This window comes from Pleurodeles waltl, chromosome 4_2 (assembly GCF_031143425.1).
Source record: "Pleurodeles waltl isolate 20211129_DDA chromosome 4_2, aPleWal1.hap1.20221129, whole genome shotgun sequence".
Lineage (NCBI taxonomy): Eukaryota > Metazoa > Chordata > Amphibia > Caudata > Salamandridae > Pleurodeles > Pleurodeles waltl.
The window spans coordinates 297544462-297570763 of NC_090443.1; positions in this window are offsets into that span (position 1 = coordinate 297544462).

Here is a 26302-nt window from a genome sequence, read left to right on the forward strand (position 1 = left end):
GGTTTAAATGCCAGGATACGACCGCGCACTCTACCGATCCGAACTGTGAAAGTTAAAGGTCAAAAATGAATCACGCACTCTGCTGCCGATTCAACCATCAAGGTTTAAATGCCAGGATACGATCGTGCACTCTGCCGATCCAAACTGTGAAAGTTAAATGCCAAGAATGAATCGCGCATACTGCTGCCGATTCAACTACCAAGATGTAAATGCGAGGATACGATTGCGCACTCTGCCGATCCGAACTGTGAAAGTTACATGCCAAGAAAAAATCGCGCACACTGCTGCCGATTCAACCATCAAGGTTTAAATGCCAGGATACGATCGCGCACTCTGCCGATCCGAACTGTGAAAGTTAAAGGCCAAGAAGAAATCGTGCACACTGTTGCCGATTCAACCATCAAGGTTTAAATGCCAAAAATACGATCGCGCACTCTGCCGATCCGAACTGTGAAAGTTAAATGCCAAGAATAAATTGTGCACACTGTTGCCGATTCAACCATCAAGGTTTAAATGTCAAATACGATTGCACATTCTGCCGATCCGAACTGTGCAAGTTAAATGCCAAGAATGAATCGCGCACACTGTTGCTGATTCAACCATCAAGAGTTAAATGACAAGATACGATCGTGCACACTGCTGATCCAAACTGCAGGAGTTAAATGCCAAAAGAACCATTGCACACGCGATGTAACCAAAAGGCCCAAAACTCAAGTATTTCTGAAAACGGAGTGGGGGCCTAACCTGACCTCCACTTTACCGCCCTGCTTGAAGATCACCAAGGAAATGAAGCCAGTGCCTGGAAATCCTAGGTAAGCCTTCGGTATAGGAGCTCAGGAAAATGCTGCTGCTCTGCTCCGGGACCTCTGAATAGTGAGCACGTGGAGTTGGGCTGGGTCCCTTAAATGGAGGAAGGGATTCTAGAAATGCTTAGAATAGGGACCACACCCTAACCACACCTTGTAATACTGCAGCAAAGCCTTGGAAATGAGCAATACATAGTAAACAGCATTAATGATGTTTTAACATGAATCTCTGCAATTCAAAAGGTTAACATACTGCATTAATACATAATTAATGAATTATTACATTTCACAAGAGTCAGTTTATTGCATTATGTTGCCCGTGGAGCGCTCACTGTCCTGATGTTGACCCCTGTGTAGAAATTGTCCATGTATAATTGGTGACCTTTGTGAAAAAGTGCTCTGGCAAGTTGCCATACAATTTTGCACTATCACACAACATATAGCTTAAAACCATAACATGCTCTTTTTCTTGATTTATACTGTCTGAAAACCAAACTCTCCTTCAATAGGACCAGAGACCTATCCACAGTTGTATCTTGACCTGGAATATAGATCTCTGAGAACCTATCAACCAAATGGTCAAACACAGGCTGAATCTTAAAGAGACAGACAAAATAATGGTGATCTCACTGTAATGTTGTAGCATTAACCAAAAAAATGGAGCTCCTACTGCAGAAGCAAATACCTATCTCGAATCATGGTTGCTGGAAGGTAGCAGTTGCCACAAAGCAACTGGTAGAAAAATATAAATACAATGATGTTTTCCTTAGCAATCCCATCAAAAAAGTTAAACCCCAAACGGATTCATTTCATGGAGATTTGTACATGCCCACTGGGTAGCTCTAGAGTGAGTCTTAAGTGTGCCACTGTTGTCTCTCAAAACATTTCTGCAAACAAACTGGTCTGCTCAACATTACAAACCAAAAACACACCATTAATAAAGAGCTGTAAGAGAATGATAGGCCAATGTTCTCTGTATTAATTTTATACCCTACAACTTCACTAAAGACATGAAAAACAGGCTACACCATGTTAGGGACAACCTAAGCACGTCCAATGGGAAGCCTTCCAGCCCCGACTACAATTCAACTTGCTCATGACGCACTACAGACACATCAATAGCCTCTTCTAAATGGGGAACTTAATCAGGCTTATAGTGGATTCATCATCAAATGATTCCTCTCTGACAGAAATTCACTGCCAGAATCTTGTATTTGCTCTTCTGCCTCAGATGCTGATTCAGTCTCAGCGCCATGTTTGGAGGTAGATTCAAAAAGTGGATCACCAGCCTGTTGAGTGGTCAAGCTCTGAGCAGCCATAATGCTTACTAACACAACTGTCACAAAAAAGACAACTATGAACAACACTGTTCAAATTATATCTCTGTAAACTATGGCTGTATTATCAAACAGTAAATACAACTATTGAAATACAATGATCTGGAGAGAATATATCAATGTAAACCACACAATGAACTTTCTATTATAAAAAGACAACTTGCTATCTCTTATTTGCTACAGTTACCTAGACTGAGGAACAACTGCACCTACTCTGCACAGACGCAGTAAGCACCAAAGATATCCCACTAGAAAGGCAAAAATAATTAAACACAAGACAACACATCATAGATCTTGTGAGGATCCAAGCATGAATTTGAAAGACAGTGAACATAAGTAAAGTATACTAAATTATTACAACAGTTTAAAAACAATCAAACAGGGCTTTGATAAATATATAAAGTAAATAGTACAAAAATGTTTCCTTAACAAAAACATGCAACTATACAAACTGCAGGTCCACCAATGTCAAGACCGCAAGCAGAATATACCACAAAAACGAGCAAACGTTTTGCACTAAAATAAAAAGAAAAAAACATGAAGGTGACAAATGCACATAAGAAATGAACATCATTATAAAACACAATAAAGTCTGCTCTGAGGGGTAGGTTGAACCCCAAAAAAGGCTGATCTATCCCCAAGGGGCATATCCACGTGAAACTCATTTTCAATCAATTTACATATTATAGCAGAAATATCTTGCTACTGGTTAACTCATACAAAAATTCTTAAATGAAGATGAAAATTATTTTTCTAGAATGTTTAAAAAAAGCTCCACTGAATCCAATACCAACACACACGTGAAAAACGTGTTTTTAATGTTTTTGAAGCTGCGTCAGCATATAATAGTGAATTTTTTGTATGAGTTAACCAATAGCAAGATAGTTCTGCTATAACATTTAAATTAATTGAAAATGAGTCTCACGTGGATATGTGTTTTGTGATAATTATACCCAGGTTCACGTGGACATTCTGGGTTGCTCTTGTATTTATTTAGTGTCTATACCCAAGGGGAGCACAAAGAAAAGGCAAATAATTGGCACCCCTAATGGAACCAACCTTCCCCCTAAAGGTAGCTCCCCCCACATACAGAAGCGTATTTCCTGGTGTCTTGTGTGCTTGGACAAAATATTGAGTTTTGAATACAGTGTTACCAGCATATCGTTGCAAGACTATTGCTGACAGGAAAATTGTAAATAAGAATATCATGTTTTAGTGTTGTTTTGATATCATTGTTCAAATATTGTAGGTAAAATATCATTGTAGGCAATATTGTTTTTTAATAACATTGTAGTATTATTTCATATATATTTAAGAGCTAATGTTCAAATATTTAATATTTATATTTTTTAAAATTTTGCATAATGTATTTTTTAACGTGTTTAGGTATTCAAATGGATTAATAATTTACGAATATTTTATGTTAAATATTTAGTTTAATTATTTAAATTTGTATTAAGCTATTTGTTTGTGGGACAGGGGGCTAACAGGAGAAATGTGTGGGAACTTTTTTATAAATATGTAAATTAAAAGTAAAATAATATTTAACATTTTTTGTAAACTACATGTGTTGAATAAAATACATTTTAAATGAGTAAATATGTTAAATATTTTTGTGTTTATGTATGAAATGTTTCTGTTAAAACATTTAGGGGGTCATTCCGACCCTGGCGGTCCATGACCGCCAGGGCGGAGGCAGCGGAAGCACCGCCAACAGGCTGGCGGTGCTTCCTGGGCTATTCTTACTGCCGCGGTCAGAAAAGGGGAACTGGCGGTTTCCCGCCGGTTTTCCCCTGGCCCAGGGAATCCTCCATGGCGACGCTGCTTGCAGCAGCGCCACGGGGATTCCGACCCCCTTCCCGCCAGCCTGTTTCTGGCGGTTGTCACCGCCAGAACCAGGATGGCGGGAACGGGTGTCGTGGGGCCCCTGGGGGCCCCTGCACTGCCCATGCCACTGGCATGGGCAGTGCAGGGGCCCCCTCACAGGGCCCCATACAGATTTTCACTGTCTGCTTAGCAGACAGTGAAAATCACGACGGGTGCCACTGCACCCGTCGCACCCCTGCAACTCCGCCGGCTCCATTCGGAGCCGGCTTCCTCGTTGCAGGGGCTTTCCAGCTGGGCCGGCGGGCGGCCTTTTGGCGGTCGCCCGCCGGCCCAGCGGGAAAGTTGGAATGGCCGCCGCGGTCTTTTGACCGCGTGGCGGTAATTCGGCGGTAACCGCATGGCGGGCGGCGACCGCCGCCCGCCGCGGTCAGAATGACCGCCTTAATAATTTAAGTACTGTACAGTATTTTTTATGTTAAAGCTGGCAGAGAGGGGAGTCGTAATCCCCAGGGTGGCGCTGCATGCAATGCAGCCCTGGTGGATTAGGACCACTGGCATCCCCAGGCCCTCCTGTGGAGGGAAACTGGTGGTGCCGGCAGTCCGACCATGGCGTTTTTGCCATGGTCATAATGTGTTGCTCTGTCCGCCGCCAAATCGGTCGGCCCACTGCTTTGGCCGCAGTCAGACTGCCACTGCGACTCATAATGAGGGCCTGAATCTAGAAACGTTTGCAAGCTATTCCCTCACACGCTGGCAGGTGGCATTGTGCAGCTTTGCATTGGATCCACAATGCCCAGTTGTGATGTCAGACAACCATATATGCACCACCTCCTCCTGGTGGCATTGGTTCCTTTCTTTCTGTGACTTCCGACACAGATCTGGGGCTTTCTCATTTTGTCATTCTGACAGACGTGTTTCCGTGTAAAACTCATTAGTGTGCAGTATGCCACCTTATGACAACAACATTTAAGTCATGTTGTAACTGTCATTGGCAGATGTTGTTGACTGACACCCATGACGTGTCACTGGTGCCTTGCTTCCAAACATGGCTCGGCCTCGTGCACCTGCGGTGCCACAATGAACCGTGAGGCTTTCCATGACTGCAAAGTGAAACTGGCTGTCGCTGAACTTTCGTTCAAGGGCACAGACACGCTATTGCTCCTGTGATGGTTACCATCAAAGCCACAGAGTTCAGATAAGTCTAGAAGGCCAAGAAACATAAGGCCTACACGCATGGGTCTCACTTGTTCTGCCACTCACACCACTCAGAGTTGCAATTGTTATATTGCTTGTTATGTATTTGGCGAATGTGGTATGTGTGGGTAGGTAGATTGTGCTTTTTACAGTTTTACTGTCAGGTGGAAGCCTGTCCTTTTTTTGGAGTACATTTTTTTTTTACAAAGGAAATTATATTGTCTATATACATTCTACTCTGACTTTAAGAAACATGATTTTAGTAACTTCATGAAATCACTCAACCTACCTGTCTTATGGCAATTTGTTGATTTTTCATATCGTGCCAGTATAATCCCACGTTACTATTGGACCTTTGCTGTACTGCTCTCTGGTTACAGACTATTGTGCTTGCAGCTGGCCATGTCTATACTGATCACTGAGAACAGACCATAATTCTACATGTTTTCAGGGTAGTATGAGTCACTGGTTGCACATTATATTCTCTATTGCATGGTTTTGTACTGATTGATGATTACAGCCTATACACGTTATTATTTACACGTTATCATGGGCCTGGTCTTTCCTGTTCACAGGTTATAGGCTATATACCACCGTAAGAATACCCCCAGCCATGAGACTGGATCCAGAATATTTTCCAACATAGCGCCCGAGAGTCAGTAGTTGGTTTCATGTGACTCCACTCTGTTCCAGAAATGGCTGCTGTAACTGCATACGGATGCCACCAAACACGCTGTCAGTCCCTTTCTTTCCCTGCCTTTGTACCCAGAACTGGCTTCTGTTTCTTTCTTGTCTGTTGACAAGCTTTTTTTTTAATTTATTTTTAGTGTTCACGAGAATATCCCCTCCTAATACTATAGGCTTTAAGCCTTGTAGGGATTGTTTCAAATTAATATCTGTGACCAGACCCTAGAAAGTGTGCCTCTGGTGTCTGCGTTCAGGCCAGGGTAGGTAGTTCAGGTATATGCCCTGATGAACACAACGGCTATCCCTGATGCTGAACCCATGCTTACATCACCAAACAACACAGAAAGTCACATAAAGGACATAGACTGCTTCTCACTCTTGTGGCTGTTCATAGGGTCATTGTTGTGATCGAAGTATTCTGGTAAGTACACATAAAAAAAAGAAGCCAAAGAAGTCCTCGTGTCAATTTTCAAGACCCCCGGCACTAAGAATTCTTTTAATGTGGCTAAATCAGAAAATAAATTGGACTGCAACCAATACAAAACCCATTGAGCAGTTTTTGTGTAAGAAGTTTCAGGTAACCATTGCTCCCATGAGAGATGACTGGGATAGAGAGTGGAACGCCAAATACTCTTTCATTAATTATTATCACATTCAACAATCACTAGAAAATGGAATATACATTTTTAAATATTTATTTTAAAACTAAAACCCTAATGTTGTGCATTTGATATGAATTTGTAACCAGAGTGTAGATAACCATTAAGGAAGTGAGGAGATTTCTGAGTGGTGTGTACCACAGAAAATACTCCAACATTGTTGCTATATAATCTGTAGCACTAACATCCTCAGTCACTACTTCTAATCACTATACTATTTCTAGCACATTAGCAAATATGCCCATTATGACTTTCAGTAATTGTTCACACCTGTATACCTGATTTCAGAAAAATGAGCTCTATTCGTGGCTCACGAAGGCAGCTGTGTGTATGCGTGTTAAGCACACCCAACCAGACAGCAAGTGAAGGCCAATTGCCTCCCAGGAGCCTTCACTTAAGGCAAGTGTGTGCTGCCTGTCCCCTTCTCACCTGGTGTGAAGATCTTGTCTGAAGCCTAGCTCTCTATTCAGAAGTTTGTTTCCGGCTATTGGATGGTATTCTATAAAAAAGACAACAAAATAAAACACACAATTATTAACCTTCTTATAAACTCTGTAATCTTATTAAAAATGAAATGATTAGCTTCAGTCAATCAATCAATTAATCAATCAATCAGTGTACTTGTAAAGTACAGCTAATCACCTGTTAGAGTCTCAAGGCGCTAAGGGAGTGGGATATTGCAGTTCAGTCGAAGAGCCAGGTCTTGAGGTCCTTCTTGAATTGAGGCAGTGAGGGTGATTGCCTAAGATGCACCGGTAGAGAGTTCCAGGTCTTTGCAGCAAGGTAGGAGAAGGATCTTTCTCCAGTTGAGTTATTGCGGATCCTTCCGATGGTGGCCAGGGCCAGTTGGGCGGAGCGGAGATGTCTGGTGGGTGTGTGGAAGGGCAGACAGTGGTTGTGGTACGCGGGTCTGATGTTGTGGAGGGCCTTGTAGGCATGCGTGAGGAGCTTGAAGGTGATTCTTTTGTTGATCTGGAGCCAGTTAAGGTCTCTCAGGTGACCAGTGATGTGGCTGCAGTGGGAGATGTTCAGGATGAGTCTTGTTGAAGCTTTCTGGATTCTCTGCAATTTCTTTTGGAGTTTTTGGGTGGTGCCGGCATAGAGTGGATTGCCATAGTCGAGCGTGTTGCTGATGAGCACCTGGGTAACCATTCTCCTGGACTCAGTGGGGATCCATTTGAAAATCTTTCGAAGCAAGCAGAGCATGTGGAAACAGAAGGATAAGATAGTGTTGATTTAGCCATGATGCTGAGGTTACAGGTGTGGTCAATGAGTGTGTGGGGGGGTACTGAGCACTGTGGGCCACCAGAAGTCATCCCAGGTGGAGCCCAGGATGAGGACTTCCGTTTGTTGGAGTTGAGTTTGAGGAAACGGTGCTTCAGTGATTAATGATTTGCATTTCTTAATGGACCGAATTGCAATTTCAGGCCATTAAGAAATGCAAAACTGCCTTTCCCAATGCACAAAAGGCCTATGCAGCATCGCAAAATGTGATTTCTACCCAGAACCAGGTGTAAATTATAAAAATGCACCCAAAATGCATCAGGCTCTGTCACAATGGTGACCCTGTATTTCTGATGAATACAACTACCTATGGATTCCTCACCTTATGAATTCTCCCAATGCGCCAGCATCAGATGGAAAATCTTCTTCCCAGCTCTCCACATCAACGAGGATGTCACAATTGCACGGCTCCACGCGACTCCGTCTGACACCACCGTGCCAATAAAAGGTCCTCGCCTGTGTGCTGACGTCAGTTCCCTTTTTTCCGTGCCTTCGACGCTAACGTTTTTCTCCTAGCTCTTGCTACTGTTGAAGGTGTTCCATTTTGTTTCTGATTACAGTCTTGTTTCTGGTTACAATGTTTACTCCTAGGAAGTAGGGGTTTAAGCCTTGTTGAGAGTGCGTGGGTCGCATGTCGGTTACCGACCCTCATGATGATTGCCTTTGGTGTTTAAGCTCTGAGCATGACGTCGAAGAGTGTGTATCCTGCCAGAGCATGAATCCAAAGGCTCTGAAGGAGAGAGAAGCCAAACTCTTTTTAGCTAAGGCGAAGAAAGGACATAAGAGCTATCATAGATCGTCTTCTCACACTTTGTCGAAGAAGCACAAGAAGCGACATCGTCACAACTCTTGGCGTCGTTCGGCTCGGCGCCTTCAAGGTCCAGGTCTCCATCTAGATGGCGCCGTGCGATGTGGGAGGTTAGTCCTACTGTGACTCCACAGCCTCAAAGCCCTCAGGCTTCTCTGTCGCCGTCGGTCTTCAAGGTGGTCGCGCCTCCAGAGAGTCCTCGCGGCACAGGATTCAGATGCTTAACCGGTGCAAGTGCTGCATGGAAACCAGCGGTATCCTGCCTTCGTGGCTCCGGGAGTGGATCCGGTGGCATTTTTAAATGCCATGTTTAGTATGCTTAATGCTATGGCCCCTGCCGGTGCACCATCTGGTCCAACAGGTCCTTTGGTATTTACATTGGGCTCCCCGGCTCCTAACAAGGTGGCGCCGTATATGCCCTTTTATCCGGCTGAGGGTGCCTGTTCGGCGCCGATGACGTCGCCTCAAAGACCTGTGGTACAGATGACATCACCTTATAGACCTGCGGCGCCGATGACATCACCTTATCAGTCGACGTCGATGACGGAGCCTCAGGTGACGATGGCGCTGATGGGATCCACTCCGGCGCCGGATGGCTCTGGATTAGACCGTAGTCAGCCTTCTCTCCTGGTCCGCGTCTATCAGTCTTGAAGGCGGTGTCATCGGCTAATTCTATGTCGATTCCAAGGTTAGAGCCCAGACTGAGGTCGCGCAGAAAAGCTTTAAGGCTTTTGGAGGAGCAGGAGTACCAAAGGCAGCTGCTGGAGGAAGGAAAAATTGTGGAGCCCTTGGGGAAATATCAAGCACTTGACTCAGCCAGTGGGCTAGACACTTCCCCGGAATCAGACGTTTCTTCTCCAGGGGAGTTTACAGAGGAGGCAGCAATTTTCAGCCATAGTTCTCCTGTAGGGGGAAGATTACGTCTTTTTCTCCTCAAGTGGGAGTTAATTACATCAGACTCCTGGGTTCTGAACAATGTGAGGAAAGGATGTGCTCTTCCTTTTCAGGAGTTTCTCCCTTCCATCCCTACCCTTCCTTCGTTTTGTTCCGAAGACCACCTCCTATTGTTGCAGCAGGAGGTTCAAATTCTGTTATCAAAAGGTGCAGTGGAGTTGGTTCCAGAGCAGGAAAGGGGTCACGGTTGTTATTCAAGATATTTCCTGATTCTCAAGAAGGATGGTCGATTGAGACCAATCCTGGACCTGAGGATTTTGAATTGGTTCCTCAAACAGGAGAAAGTCTCAGAAGGAAGGGAATATTGGTATTCCCGTACCTGGACGATTAGTTGATCAAAGCCAAGTCTCCGGAGCTTGTGCTGCATCACTTGCAAATGACAACTCAGTTGTTGTTCAGTCTGGGGTTTTCGATAAACTTGCCCAAGTCTCACTTGGAGCCCTTGCAGCGCCTTCTGTTCATAGGGGCAGTACTGGATACAGCATTGAATCGAGCCTATACTTCGCCTCAGCAGATTCAGGACATCCAGGCTTTGATTCCAGTGTTTCAAAATGGAGCAGTCTTTCCAGTCCTCAAGGTTCTACACCTGCTCGGTCTGCTCGCTTTTTCCATTCTGTTGGTCACTCATGCACGTTGGCACATGAGGGCTCTTCAGTAGTGCCTCTGCAAGCAGTGGTTTCAAGGCCTTCCTCCCGTCCCTTCGTGGTCAGACAGTTCAGGACCTGACAGACAACACTACCGCGATGTGGTATATAAACAAGCAGGGAGGAGTGGGGTCGTACCTTCTCTGCAGAGAGGCTCTTCGGCTCTGGTCCTGGCTTCAGGACCATTGGATTTACTTGGTAGCGAATCATCTGGCTGCAGTGCTCAACGTACGTGTGGACACTCTCAGTCGACATTTCTCGGCCGATCACAAGTGGCGTCTCCATCCGGGTCTGGTCCTTCACATCTTACAGATGTGGGGTTCTCCAAGGATAGTTCTATTTGCCACTCTGGAGAAAGCGCACTGCCGTTCTGCAGCCTCCAGTATCCGGTGCAAGGAGCCTTGGGGGACACGTTTCAGATCTCTTGGTGCAACCAGTTGCTTTACGTGTTTCCCCCATACCCTTGATTCCTCGGGTTCTGAGGAAGATTCGCCAAGATTGGGCTCAGGTCATTTTAATAGCTCTGTATTGGCCAAGAAGGGTGTGGTACACGAACCTTCCTCAACTCTCACTGTGCCGTCTGCTCCGTCTCCCTCTCAGGTGAGATCTCCTTTTGCATTCGCAGGGGCAGGTTCTACACCTCTACCTCCAGAGCTTGCACTTTCATGCCTGGAGATTGAATGGGGCAACCTGAGTTCTTTCTCTCTCCCACCAGAGGTAGTGGATGTTATTTTATCGGCCAGGCGACACTCCACCAAGACTGTTTATGCCGGCAGGTAGGCAAAATTTGTGGCTTGGTGTGGAGAGAAACAAATTGAGAATTTGAGGGGCCATCTGTCTGATCTTCTGTTGTTTGCATTAGCTTTGGCACAGAAGGGTTGTGCAGTTGCTACTGTTAAAGGCTACTTGGCGGCATTGTCAGCCTTTCTTTGCCTTCCGGATCAACCCTCCTTGTTTAAATCGCTTATTGTTATTAGGTTCTTAAAGGGTTTAACTAATACATTTCCTCCCACTCCTTTTCTTATGCCTCAGTGGGATCTGAATCTGGTTTTATCTTTTTTAATGGGTTCACCATTTGAACCCATGCAGTCTTCCCAGTTAAGATTTTTTGTTCTTAAGATGGTTTTCCTGATAGCTATAACATCGGCTAGGAATGTCGGTGAGCTTCAGGCTCTTAGTGTTAAACCTCCCTTTACTTTATTCTTTCCTGATGAATTGGTGCTGAAAACCAGGGCAGCTATCCTACCTAAAGTTGTCACTCCTTTTCATATGGGACAGACCATTACCCTTCCATCTTTCTACCCTCCTCTTCATCCCTCGAAGGAAGAAGAGAGACTCCATCGTTCGAACCCCAGAAGGGCTCTCAGTTTATATATTAAGAGGACAAAAGACTTTCGCTTGGAAGACGTTATTTCACTCAGGCTGCACTGGCAGGCCTGTGTAAGAATAGTCAGATCTCCCTATGGGTGGCAAAAGAAATGCTGCAGCCCAGAGGGATCTCCTGGAACCCCAATACCCTGGGTACCTCAGTACCATATACTAGGGAATTATAAGGGTGTTCCAGTATGCCAATGTGAATTGGTGAAATTGGTCACTAGCCTGTTAGTGACAATTTGGAAAGCAGAGAGAGCATAACCACTGAGGTTCTGGTTAGCAGAGCCTCAGTGAGACAGTTAGTCATCACACAGGGAACACATACAGGGCACACTTATGAGCACTGGGGCCCTGCCTGGCAGGGTCCCAGTGACACATAGACTAAAACAACATATATACAGTGAAATATGGGGGTAACATGCCAGGCAAGATGGTACTTTCCTACACCTCCTCCCTGTGGGGAGGGGGGCACATCCCTAATCCTATTGGGGGAATCCTCCAAACTCAAGATGGAGGATTTCTCAAGGCAGGGGTCACCTCAGCTCAGGACACCTTAGGGGCTGTCCTGACTGGTGGGTGACTCCTCCTTGTTTTTCTCATTATCTCCTTGAGTCTTGCCGCCAAAAGTGGGGGCAGTGGCCGGAGGGGCAGGCATCTCCACTAGCTGGGATGCTCTTGGGCGCTGTAACAAAAGGGGTGAGCCTTTGAGGCTCACCGCCAGGTGTTACAATGAAATGATTAGCTTCAGTCAATCAATCAATTAATCAATCAATCAGTGTACTTGTAAAGTACAGCTAATCACCTGTTAGAGTCTCAAGGCGCTAAGGGAGTGGGATATTGCAGTTCAGTCGAAGAGCCAGGTCTTGAGGTCCTTCTTGAATTGAGGCAGTGAGGGTGATTGCCTAAGATGCACCGGTAGAGAGTTCCAGGTCTTTGCAGCAAGGTAGGAGAAGGATCTTTCTCCAGTTGAGTTATTGCGGATCCTTCCGATGGTGGCCAGGGCCAGTTGGGCGGAGCGGAGATGTCTGGTGGGTGTGTGGAAGGGCAGACAGTGGTTGTGGTACGCGGGTCTGATGTTGTGGAGGGCCTTGTAGGCATGCGTGAGGAGCTTGAAGGTGATTCTTTTGTTGATCTGGAGCCAGTTAAGGTCTCTCAGGTGACCAGTGATGTGGCTGCAGTGGGAGATGTTCAGGATGAGTCTTGTTGAAGCTTTCTGGATTCTCTGCAATTTCTTTTGGAGTTTTTGGGTGGTGCCGGCATAGAGTGGATTGCCATAGTCGAGCGTGTTGCTGATGAGCACCTGGGTAACCATTCTCCTGGACTCAGTGGGGATCCATTTGAAAATCTTTCGAAGCAAGCAGAGCATGTGGAAACAGAAGGATAAGATAGTGTTGATTTAGCCATGATGCTGAGGTTACAGGTGTGGTCAATGAGTGTGTGGGGGGGTACTGAGCACTGTGGGCCACCAGAAGTCATCCCAGGTGGAGCCCAGGATGAGGACTTCCGTTTGTTGGAGTTGAGTTTGAGGAAACGGTGCTTCAGTGATTAATGATTTGCATTTCTTAATGGACCGAATTGCAATTTCAGGCCATTAAGAAATGCAAAACTGCCTTTCCCAATGCACAAAAGGCCTATGCAGCATCGCAAAATGTGATTTCTACCCAGAACCAGGTGTAAATTATAAAAATGCACCCAAAATGCATCAGGCTCTGTCACAATGGTGACCCTGTATTTCTGATGAATACAACTACCTATGGATTCCTCACCTTATGAATTCTCCCAATGCGCCAGCATCAGATGGAAAATCTTCTTCCCAGCTCTCCACATCAACGAGGATGTCACAATTGCACGGCTCCACGCGACTCCGTCTGACACCACCGTGCCAATAAAAGGTCCTCGCCTGTGTGCTGACGTCAGTTCCCTTTTTTCCGTGCCTTCGACGCTAACGTTTTTCTCCTAGCTCTTGCTACTGTTGAAGGTGTTCCATTTTGTTTCTGATTACAGTCTTGTTTCTGGTTACAATGTTTACTCCTAGGAAGTAGGGGTTTAAGCCTTGTTGAGAGTGCGTGGGTCGCATGTCGGTTACCGACCCTCATGATGATTGCCTTTGGTGTTTAAGCTCTGAGCATGACGTCGAAGAGTGTGTATCCTGCCAGAGCATGAATCCAAAGGCTCTGAAGGAGAGAGAAGCCAAACTCTTTTTAGCTAAGGCGAAGAAAGGACATAAGAGCTATCATAGATCGTCTTCTCACACTTTGTCGAAGAAGCACAAGAAGCGACATCGTCACAACTCTTGGCGTCGTTCGGCTCGGCGCCTTCAAGGTCCAGGTCTCCATCTAGATGGCGCCGTGCGATGTGGGAGGTTAGTCCTACTGTGACTCCACAGCCTCAAAGCCCTCAGGCTTCTCTGTCGCCGTCGGTCTTCAAGGTGGTCGCGCCTCCAGAGAGTCCTCGCGGCACAGGATTCAGATGCTTAACCGGTGCAAGTGCTGCATGGAAACCAGCGGTATCCTGCCTTCGTGGCTCCGGGAGTGGATCCGGTGGCATTTTTAAATGCCATGTTTAGTATGCTTAATGCTATGGCCCCTGCCGGTGCACCATCTGGTCCAACAGGTCCTTTGGTATTTACATTGGGCTCCCCGGCTCCTAACAAGGTGGCGCCGTATATGCCCTTTTATCCGGCTGAGGGTGCCTGTTCGGCGCCGATGACGTCGCCTCAAAGACCTGTGGTACAGATGACATCACCTTATAGACCTGCGGCGCCGATGACATCACCTTATCAGTCGACGTCGATGACGGAGCCTCAGGTGACGATGGCGCTGATGGGATCCACTCCGGCGCCGGATGGCTCTGGATTAGACCGTAGTCAGCCTTCTCTCCTGGTCCGCGTCTATCAGTCTTGAAGGCGGTGTCATCGGCTAATTCTATGTCGATTCCAAGGTTAGAGCCCAGACTGAGGTCGCGCAGAAAAGCTTTAAGGCTTTTGGAGGAGCAGGAGTACCAAAGGCAGCTGCTGGAGGAAGGAAAAATTGTGGAGCCCTTGGGGAAATATCAAGCACTTGACTCAGCCAGTGGGCTAGACACTTCCCCGGAATCAGACGTTTCTTCTCCAGGGGAGTTTACAGAGGAGGCAGCAATTTTCAGCCATAGTTCTCCTGTAGGGGGAAGATTACGTCTTTTTCTCCTCAAGTGGGAGTTAATTACATCAGACTCCTGGGTTCTGAACAATGTGAGGAAAGGATGTGCTCTTCCTTTTCAGGAGTTTCTCCCTTCCATCCCTACCCTTCCTTCGTTTTGTTCCGAAGACCACCTCCTATTGTTGCAGCAGGAGGTTCAAATTCTGTTATCAAAAGGTGCAGTGGAGTTGGTTCCAGAGCAGGAAAGGGGTCACGGTTGTTATTCAAGATATTTCCTGATTCTCAAGAAGGATGGTCGATTGAGACCAATCCTGGACCTGAGGATTTTGAATTGGTTCCTCAAACAGGAGAAAGTCTCAGAAGGAAGGGAATATTGGTATTCCCGTACCTGGACGATTAGTTGATCAAAGCCAAGTCTCCGGAGCTTGTGCTGCATCACTTGCAAATGACAACTCAGTTGTTGTTCAGTCTGGGGTTTTCGATAAACTTGCCCAAGTCTCACTTGGAGCCCTTGCAGCGCCTTCTGTTCATAGGGGCAGTACTGGATACAGCATTGAATCGAGCCTATACTTCGCCTCAGCAGATTCAGGACATCCAGGCTTTGATTCCAGTGTTTCAAAATGGAGCAGTCTTTCCAGTCCTCAAGGTTCTACACCTGCTCGGTCTGCTCGCTTTTTCCATTCTGTTGGTCACTCATGCACGTTGGCACATGAGGGCTCTTCAGTAGTGCCTCTGCAAGCAGTGGTTTCAAGGCCTTCCTCCCGTCCCTTCGTGGTCAGACAGTTCAGGACCTGACAGACAACACTACCGCGATGTGGTATATAAACAAGCAGGGAGGAGTGGGGTCGTACCTTCTCTGCAGAGAGGCTCTTCGGCTCTGGTCCTGGCTTCAGGACCATTGGATTTACTTGGTAGCGAATCATCTGGCTGCAGTGCTCAACGTACGTGTGGACACTCTCAGTCGACATTTCTCGGCCGATCACAAGTGGCGTCTCCATCCGGGTCTGGTCCTTCACATCTTACAGATGTGGGGTTCTCCAAGGATAGTTCTATTTGCCACTCTGGAGAAAGCGCACTGCCGTTCTGCAGCCTCCAGTATCCGGTGCAAGGAGCCTTGGGGGACACGTTTCAGATCTCTTGGTGCAACCAGTTGCTTTACGTGTTTCCCCCATACCCTTGATTCCTCGGGTTCTGAGGAAGATTCGCCAAGATTGGGCTCAGGTCATTTTAATAGCTCTGTATTGGCCAAGAAGGGTGTGGTACACGAACCTTCCTCAACTCTCACTGTGCCGTCTGCTCCGTCTCCCTCTCAGGTGAGATCTCCTTTTGCATTCGCAGGGGCAGGTTCTACACCTCTACCTCCAGAGCTTGCACTTTCATGCCTGGAGATTGAATGGGGCAACCTGAGTTCTTTCTCTCTCCCACCAGAGGTAGTGGATGTTATTTTATCGGCCAGGCGACACTCCACCAAGACTGTTTATGCCGGCAGGTAGGCAAAATTTGTGGCTTGGTGTGGAGAGAAACAAATTGAGAATTTGAGGGGCCATCTGTCTGATCTTCTGTTGTTTGCATTAGCTTTGGCACAGAAGGGTTGTGCAGTTGCTACTGTTAAAGGCTACTTGGCGGCATTGTCAGCCTTTCTTTGCCTTCCGGATCAACCCTCCTTGTTTAAATCGCTTATTGTTATTAGGTTCTTAAAGGGTTTAACTAATACATTTCCTCCCACTCCTTTTCTTATGCCTCAGTGGGATCTGAATCTGGTTTTATCTTTTTTAATGGGTTCACCATTTGAACCCATGCAGTCTTCCCAGTTAAGATTTTTTGTTCTTAAGATGGTTTTCCTGATAGCTATAACATCGGCTAGGAATGTCGGTGAGCTTCAGGCTCTTAGTGTTAAACCTCCCTTTACTTTATTCTTTCCTGATGAATTGGTGCTGAAAACCAGGGCAGCTATCCTACCTAAAGTTGTCACTCCTTTTCATATGGGACAGACCATTACCCTTCCATCTTTCTACCCTCCTCTTCATCCCTCGAAGGAAGAAGAGAGACTCCATCGTTCGAACCCCAGAAGGGCTCTCAGTTTATATATTAAGAGGACAAAAGACTTTCGCTTGGAAGACGTTATTTCACTCAGGCTGCACTGGCAGGCCTGTGTAAGAATAGTCAGATCTCCCTATGGGTGGCAAAAGAAATGCTGCAGCCCAGAGGGATCTCCTGGAACCCCAATACCCTGGGTACCTCAGTACCATATACTAGGGAATTATAAGGGTGTTCCAGTATGCCAATGTGAATTGGTGAAATTGGTCACTAGCCTGTTAGTGACAATTTGGAAAGCAGAGAGAGCATAACCACTGAGGTTCTGGTTAGCAGAGCCTCAGTGAGACAGTTAGTCATCACACAGGGAACACATACAGGGCACACTTATGAGCACTGGGGCCCTGCCTGGCAGGGTCCCAGTGACACATAGACTAAAACAACATATATACAGTGAAATATGGGGGTAACATGCCAGGCAAGATGGTACTTTCCTACACCTCCTCCCTGTGGGGAGGGGGGCACATCCCTAATCCTATTGGGGGAATCCTCCAAACTCAAGATGGAGGATTTCTCAAGGCAGGGGTCACCTCAGCTCAGGACACCTTAGGGGCTGTCCTGACTGGTGGGTGACTCCTCCTTGTTTTTCTCATTATCTCCTTGAGTCTTGCCGCCAAAAGTGGGGGCAGTGGCCGGAGGGGCAGGCATCTCCACTAGCTGGGATGCTCTTGGGCGCTGTAACAAAAGGGGTGAGCCTTTGAGGCTCACCGCCAGGTGTTACAATTAGTGCAGGGGGAGGTGAGAAGCACCTCCACCCAGTGCAGGCTTTGTTCCTGGCCACAGAGTGACAAAGCCCCTCTCCCCATGTGGCCAGCAACATGTCTGGTGTGTGGCAGGCTGGCAGAAACTAGTCAGCCTACACTAGAAGTCGGGTAGGTATTCAGGAGGCATCTCTAAGATGCCCTCTGGGTGTATGTTACAATAAATTGCACACTGGCATCAGTGTGCATTTATTGTGCTGAGAATTTTGATACCAAACTTCCCAGTTTTCAGTGTAGCCATTACGGAACTGTGGAGTTCGTGTTTGACAAACTCCCAGACCATATACTCTTATGGCTACCCTGCACTTACAATGTCTAAGGTTTTGCTTAGACACTGTAGGGGCATAGTGCTCATGCACATATGCCCTCACCTGTGGTATAGTGCACCCTGCCTTAGGGCTGTAAGGCCTGCTAGAGGGGTGACTTACCTATGCCACAGGCAGTGTGAGGTTGGCATGGCACTCTGAGGGGAGTGCCATGTCGACTTAGTAATTTTCTCCATACCAGCACACACAAACTGAGAGGCAGTGTGCATGTGCTGAGTGAGGGGTCCCCAGGGTGGCATAAGACATGCTGCAGCCCTTAGAATCCTTCCCTGGCATCAGGGCCCTTGGTACCAGGGGTACCAGTTACAAGGGACTTACCTGAGTGCCAGGGTTGTGCCAATTGTGGAGACAAAGGTACAGTTTAGGGAAAGAACACTGGTGCTGGGGCCTGGTTAGCAGGGTCCCAGCACACTTTCAAATCATAACTTAGCATCAGCAAAGGCAAAAGGTTAGGGGGTAACCATGCCAAGGAGGCATTTCCTTACACCGCCTCTTTCTCTGCCCCACCGCCAAAATGTACATCCTCCTCGCAAAAAGAACAAGTTACTTACCTTCGGTACCTGTGGATTCCTCACCTTATGAATGCTCCCAATGCCCCAGCATCCAACAGAAAATCTTTGTTGGAAAGAACCATCTTGCCTGGCATGCTACCCCCATTTTTTACTGGTGTGTCAGTTTGTTTTTGCCTGTCTCACTGGGATCCTGCTAGCCAGGACCACAGTGCTCATAGTTTGTGGCCTGAATGTGTTCCCTGTGTGGTGCCTAACTGTGTCACTGAGGCTCTGCTAACCAGAACCTCAGTGCTGATGCTCTCTCTGTCTTTAAAATTGTCACTGCAGGCTAGTGATCATGTTTACCAATCCTAATTGGTACACTGGAACACTCTTATAATTCCCTAGTATATGATATCTAGGTACCCAGGAGATTAGGGTTCCAGGAGATCCCTATGGGCTGCAGCATTTCTTTTGCCACCCATAGGGAGCTCAGGCAATTCTTACACAGGACTGCCACTGCAGCCTGAGTGAAATAATGTCAGCGTTATTTCACAGTCATTTTACACTGCACTTAAGTAACTTATAAGTCACCTATATGTCTAACCCTCACCTGGTGAAGGTTAGGTGCAAAGTTATTAAGTGTGAGGGCACCCTGGCACTAGCCACGGTGCCCCCACATAGTTCAGAGCAATTTCCCCGGAATTTGTGCATGTGGGGTCACAATCACATGCAAGCACTATATATAGGTCAATACCTATATGTAGCTTCCCAATGGTAACACCAAAAATGGCCATGTAACATGTCTAAGATAATTGAATTCTCCCCCCATGCCAAATCTGGTATTGGGGTGCCAATCCCATGCATCCCCGGGGCTCCAGCATGGACCCCAGGTACTGCCAAACCAGCTCTCTGGGGTTTTCACTGCAACTACCGCTGCTGCCAACCCACAGACAGGCTTCTGCCCTCCTGGGGTCTGGGCAGCCCAGTCCCAGGAAAGCAGAACAAAGGATTTCCTCTGAGAGAGGGTGTTACACCCTCTCCCTTTGGAAATAGGTGTTAAGGGCCTGAGAGTAGTAGCCTCTCCTGGCCTCTGGGAATGCTTTGAAGGGCACAGATGGTGCCCTCTTTGCATAAACCAGTCTACACCGGTCAGGGATCCCCCAGCCCCTGCTCTGGTGCAAAACTGGACAAATGAAAGAGGAGTGACCACTCCCCTGTCCATCACCACCCCAGGGGTGGTACCCAGAGCTCCTCCAGTGTGTCCCAAACCTCTTCCATCTTGAATGCAGAGGTGTGAAGGCACAATGGAGGCCTCTGAGTGGCCAGTGCCAGCAGGTGATGTCAGAAACCCCTCCTGATAGGTGCTTCCCTAACTAGGTGGCCAATCCTTCTCTGAGAGCTATTTAGGGTCTCTCCTGTGGGTTTCTCATCAGATAACGAATGCAAGAGCTCACCAGAGTTCCTCTGCATCTCTCTCTTCGACTTCTGCCAAGGATAGACCACTGACTGCTCCAGGACGCCTGCAACACCGCAACAAAGTAGCAAGAAGACTACCAGCAACATTGTAGCGCCTCATCCTGCCGGCTTTCTCGACTGTTTCCTGGTGGTGCATGCTCTGGGGGTCATCTGCCTTCACCCTGCACTGGAAGCCAAGAAGAAATCTCCTGTGGGTCAACGGAATCTTCCCTCTGCTAACGTAGGCACCAAAAGACTGCATCACCGGTCCTCTGGGTCCCCTCTCATCATGACGAGCGTGGTCCCTGGAACACAGGAACTCTATCCAAGTGACTCTCACAGTCCAGTGATCCTTCAGTCCAAGTTTGGTGGAGGTAAGTCCTTGCCTCCCCATGTTAAACTGCAAACCTGTATACTGAGTGATTTGCAGCTGCTCCGGCTCCTGTGCACTCCTCCAGGATTTCCTTTGTGCATAGCCTAGCCTGGGTCGCCAGCACTCCGTCCTACAGTGCTCAACCCTCTGAGTTGGCCTCCAACATCGTGGGGCCCTCCTTTGTGACTCTGAGCCAGCTCCGGTTCACAAATCTTCTAAGTGCCTGTTTGGGTACTTCTGCGGGTGCTGCCTGCTTCTGTGGGGGCTCTCTGAGTTGCTGAGTGCCCCCTCTGTCTCCTCCTCCAAGGGGCGACATCCTGGTCCTACCTGGTCTCCAGCAGCACCCAAAAACCAAAACAGCAGCCCTTGCAGCTAGCAAGGCTTGTTTGTGGTATTTCTGCGTGGGAACACTTCTGCAACCTTCAGTACGCCGTGGGACATCTTCCATCCAAAGGAGAAGTTCTTAGCTCTCTTCGTTGTTGCAGAATCCTAAGCTTCTTCCATCCAGAGGCAGCTTCCTTGCACCTTCAACCAGGGTTTTCTGGGCTCCTACCCCCCCCCGACACTATCGCGACTCTTGGACTTGGTCCCCTTGCCTTGCAGGTCCTCAGGTCCAGGAAACCGTCTTCAGTGCTTTGCTGGTGTTTGTGGTTCTTGCAGAATTCCCCTATCACGACTATTGTGTTCTTTTGGGGTAGTAGGTGTACTTTACTCCTACTTTTCAGGGTCTTGGGGTGGGGTATCTTGGACACCCTGACTGTTTTCTTACAGTCCCAGCGACCCTCTACAAGCTCCCATAGGTCTGGGGTCCATTCGTGATTCGCATTCCACTTTTGCAGTATATGGTTTGTGTTGCCCCTAGACCTATGTTTACCTATTGCATCCTATTGTAATTCTACACTGTTTGCATTACTTTTCTTACTCTTACTTACCTGTTTTGGGTTTGTGTACATATAACCTGTGTATATTACTTACCTTCTTACTGAGGGTACTCACTGAGATACTTGTGGCATATTGTCATAAAAATAAAGTACCTTTATTTTTAGTAACTCTGGGGGTCATTCCAACCCTGGCAGTCGGTGTTAAAGCGGCAGCCAACCCGCCAACAGGCAGGCGGTAAAAAAAATGGAATTCTGACCCTGGCGGGAACCGCCAACACAGCCCGCCACTTTAACACTCCGACCGCCACGGCGGGACAAACAAACAGCGCGGCGGTCACCGCCAACAGACAGGCGGCAGACAATGTACCGCCCACACTATCACGACCCACCAATCCGCCACCTTTTCCGGTGCGGGAGCCCCGCCGATAAAAACACGGCGGAAACAGACTACGCTCACCTCTATACACTCCACGAGGAATCTGGACAGCATGGAACCCGAATTAAACATCCTACCAGCTATTGTCTACCTGCTCCTCTACCAGGAGCACGAACGCCGGCGCAGACGACAACGGTGAGTACTGCACCTACGACACAGGGAAGGGGGGAGGAGAAAAGGTTACGGGCACACACATACGCGACACACCCACCCCCCACCCCCCCCCCCCCAAATCCCTACACACCAATGCAGAGCAACAAGTCAGAGTGACACCCCCCAAACCCCCCGGAATAATGCAAAGACAAAATAAATTGATCATTAAAATTGAAGTATATTATAGCATATTTGAAGTTAGGTGAAATATGAAATATCTAAATAAAATATATTACAACATGAACAATATATACATAGCCCAAAAGTCCGGCACATATTGGCTACCTTCCATTGTTCGTGGGCCAATGTGCATAAACACATGGGCAAAGCCCACACACGAGACCCGATTCCATTGGAGAGAACACTGCTGGGGCATCAGATAATAAAACTACAGGCACCTAAGGGGGAAGGGAGGGGGGGCACCTCAGCCACATGAGTCCACAACGCCAGTTCCACGAGGGGCCTCCATGCCCACTGTACCATCCTGGAGAGTGCAAAGCCACAGTCTCTCAAATCTCTACAGTGGGTGGATTGCCCACTGTACCATCCTGGGGAGTGCAAAGCCACAGTCTCTCAAGTCTCTACAGTGGGTGGGTTGACCACTGTGTCATCCTGGGAAGTGCAAAGCCACAGTCCATCAGGTGGATTACAGACTCCACTGGTTATGGAGGAGGCATGTTGGCCAGAGTGCTTCGTGAAGCCCTGTCCGACACAGATCCGGCCCTGCCAATGGGCCAGCGGTGCTTGAGATGAAGGGCCCAGCGGAGCAGTGCTTGACAGGAAGGGCCCAGCGGAGCAGTTCAGAGACGGCGGTGCCCAGCGGAGCGGTGCTTCAGATGAAGGGCCCAGCGGAGCGGTGCCTGAGATGAAGGGCCCAGCGGAGCGGTGCTTGACAGGAAGGGCCCAGCGGAGCGGTGCTTGAGATGAAGGGCCCAGCGGAGCGGTGCTTGACAGGAAGGGCCCAGCGGAGCGGTGCTTGACAGGAAGGGCCCAATGGAGCAGTTCAGAGACGGCGGTGCCCAGCGGAGCGGTGCTTGAGATGAAGGGCCCAGCGGAGCGGTGCTTGAGATGAAGGACCCAGCGGAGCAGTGCTTGACAGGAAGGGCCCAGCGGAGCGGTGCTTGAGATGAAGGGCCCAGCGGAGCGGTGCTTGACAGGAAGGGCCCAGCGGAGCGGTGCTTGAGATGAAGGGCCCAGCGGAGCGGTGCTTGACAGGAAGGGCCCAGCGGAGCGGTGCTTGACAGGAAGGGCCCAGCGGAGCAGTTCAGAGACGGCGGTGCCCAGCGGAGCGGTGCTTGAGATGAAGGGCCCAGCGGAGCGGTGCTTGAGATGAAGGGCCCTGTTCAGCGGTGCTCGTCACGGCGGGGCCCTGTTCAGCGGTGCTTGTCTTGGCGGGGCCCTGTTCAGCGGTGCTTGTCACGGCGGGGACCTGTTCAGCGGTGCTTGTCACGGCGGGGCCCTGTTCAGCGGTGCTTGTCTTGGCGGGGCCCTGTTCAGCGGTGCTTGTCACGGCGGGGCCCTGTTCAGCGGTGCTTGTCTTGGCGTTGTCTTGGCCGGGCCCTGTTCAGCGGTGCTTGTCACGGCGGGGCCCTGTTCAGCGGTGCTTGTCACGGCGGGGCCCTGTTCAGCGGTGCTTGTCTTGTGTTCCTAGGGAACCAGATCTGGCCAATAATTCCCGCTCAGTCGCCATCCGACCTTTCGCTAGCGGGGCCCTCCTGTGCTGGAGTCCTGGGCCCATGGGTGTCCTCCGTCACACCCGAAATGGGGCTGGTGGGGCCCTCCTGGGCAGCTCGCCTGCTGCCGGACTTGTCCGCCCTGCTGCCCTTGCCCTCCTTCGCCGAATCTCTGGGGCCCTTGCCTCCCTTTGTGGATGTGCCAGGTGACGATGCAAGGGTAGTGTCCTTGGGGGCAGCCGTCTCAGGCCTGTCGCGCCGCCCCTTCCCTTTTTTGGTTCTTTTCCCAGGGGGTGGGCTGGCTGTCCCCTTGCTGCTGGCCGATGTTCCGGCCCTAGGAGCTGGTGGACTCCAATAGCCCTGAACTATGGTCCTAGTAGGTGCAGGGCTTGTGGTGGCTGAGGTGCTGTTTGGACTCTTACGAGATGGAGGGGGTGGGTCAGGTGATGCAAAGAGGTTAATTTTGGAGAGGAAAAACTTTTTAGGAGCAATGGGAAGGGTAGGTGCAGTGGGTATGGGAGTGGAGGAAGAGGATGTGGTTGTAGGAGAGTCAAGTGTGCTGTCTTTGGGTGCAGGTGCTTGTGACGGAGGCTGTCGTGAGGTGGATGGCTGTTGGGTGGGTGGCTGCCTTCGTTTGTGTGGTTTGGAAGAGGGGGTGACAGACACACTGGGAGAGGACACAGGGGACGTGTAAATGGCAGTGGGGGTGGTGACTGCACGTGTGCTGAGTGCTCTGGTGGGTGTGCTGGTGATTGACCTACTGGCTGATGGTGGTGTGCATGCAGGTGTGAGTGGAGACGTCACAGGGAGGGAGGAGGGAGACGAGGAGGAGGGGGACACAGAGGAGGCAGTGGCTGTTGGCATGTCTGCATGTGGATGTTGCTTGTGTGAATGCTTGTGTGATCTGTGGTGCTTATGTCTGGATGAGCTGCCCTTGGGTGTTGATGTGTGTGCAGGCTGGTCTGTAGGTGTGTCTGGGATAGGCAGAGGAACAGGGGAGTGGGACTGGGTGGAGGGAGTTGGAGGAGGGAGGCTGGAGACAGGGACAATGGCTGCCGTCAGTGCTGAGGCCAGAGCGTTGAACGATCACTGATGGGCAGCCTGACCCGAATGAATGCCCTCCAGGTATGCATTGCTCCGATTCACCTCCCTTTCCACCCCCTGGATGGCATTCAAAAGGGCAGACTGCCCAACAATGAGCGTCTGGAGGAGGTCAATGATCTCCGCACTGAGGGCAGCAGGGGTAACTGGGGCAGGGCCTGAGGTGCCTGGGGCGAAGGAGATGCCCGGCTTCCTGGTCGAGCGGGCACGGGACGAACACTGAGGGGCTGCTGGGAGGGCGGAGCTGGTGCGCTGGGTGGCGGCTGTACCTGTCGTTGCGGTGGGCACGGATGTTGCGCCACCACAAGGGAGCTCCCTTCCGAGGACGTGTCGGTGTCGCTGACGTCTCCACGGGTCCCTGTTGTGGAGCTCCCCTCGCCCTCCGTCTCACTGGTGAACTCGGAGTCGGTTGCAGGGCCCTCCGGGGCCATGTGAGATGCAGCTCCCTCATGCGCCGATGCCACTTCTCCTCCGCCTGATGATGCTAATGCACACATGAACAGGAAAACCAAAAAAAAGGGGGGGGAGAAGAAGAAAGACATGTTGAGTGCATGCATTGGCGGCACCGTTGGCGGAGAGGACAGACACAGAAGCCCCATGCACTACGCCGCGTACTCAGGGTACACTACTCAATTATTGTGACTTGGCTTACAAGTCTATCAAATCAAATCAAATCAAATCATTAGCATTTGTAAAGCGCGCTACTCACCCGTGCGGGTCTCAAGGCGCTAGGGTGGAAAGGGGGGGTTATCGCTGCTCGAACAGCCAAGTCTTTAGGAGTCTCCGGAAAGCGGAGTGGTCCTGGGTGGTCCTGAGGCTGGTGGGGAGGGAGTTCCAGGTCTAAGTCTATGGAGGACAACTGCACACATAGGTGAGCCCGGGCCATGGATAGCTGTACTTAGCACCCTACAGAGGTGGGGGGCAGGGGCACAGGGCCATGCCTAACGGAGGGGCCTAGCCAACAGAAACCGCCCTGGCCTAGAGATAGCCACAGCCCTCCTCCCCCACCCAGACACCTCCACTGTGCGCTAATATAGCAGAATGTGCTGAGACTCACCCCCTTGTGTCTGCTGTGATGTCCTCACGCGCCCATCCAAATCGGGGTAGGCCACCGCCAGGATCCGGGACATCAGGGGGGTCAATTGCCGTGTGGCACCCCTCCTAGGTTGGGAGGCTATCCCCAGCAGAGCCTCGGCGGTCTTTCTGCTCCCGCGGCAGATGTCCTCCCACCTCTTGCGGCAGTGGGTGCCCCGTCTGTTGTGGACCCCCAGGGCCCGGACGTCCTTGGCAATGGCACGCCAAATGTCGATCTTCTGATGGGCGCTGACCTATGTGACATGTACAGGGTGGGAAAAGAAATATCATCACTTTTCTGCATGGTCGATGTGAGTGGCCCCCCCTCCCCAACCTTGCCATGTGGCACATGCCCTCATCTGTCATGCGTTGCATTCCTCATTCGCTCCCCTCCATCTTACATCCACCCCACTCAACACAGGCATAGCCCATACAACGTGCTCCCTGTGTACTTAACTGTTGGTCTGGAGGACCGTAGAGTAGCGCATACTGGGGGAGGACCCCATCAACAAGTTTCTCCAATTCCTCAGATGTGAAGGCAGGGGCCCTTTCCCCAGTCGCAGCAGCCATTGTCTCTTCCAGACCGAGGTCCCAGCAGCACTTGCAGTATAGGTCCTCTCCTGTGGATGATCAGGTCTCGAGTGATTAAGCAGATAGAAAATGGCGGTCATGCCCGCGGCGGTGCGTACCGCGGCGGTGCGTACCGCGACCGCCGGCGCACATCGTCATTGGCTCATGAGACCCATAGGGTTCAATGTTAACCAATGCTG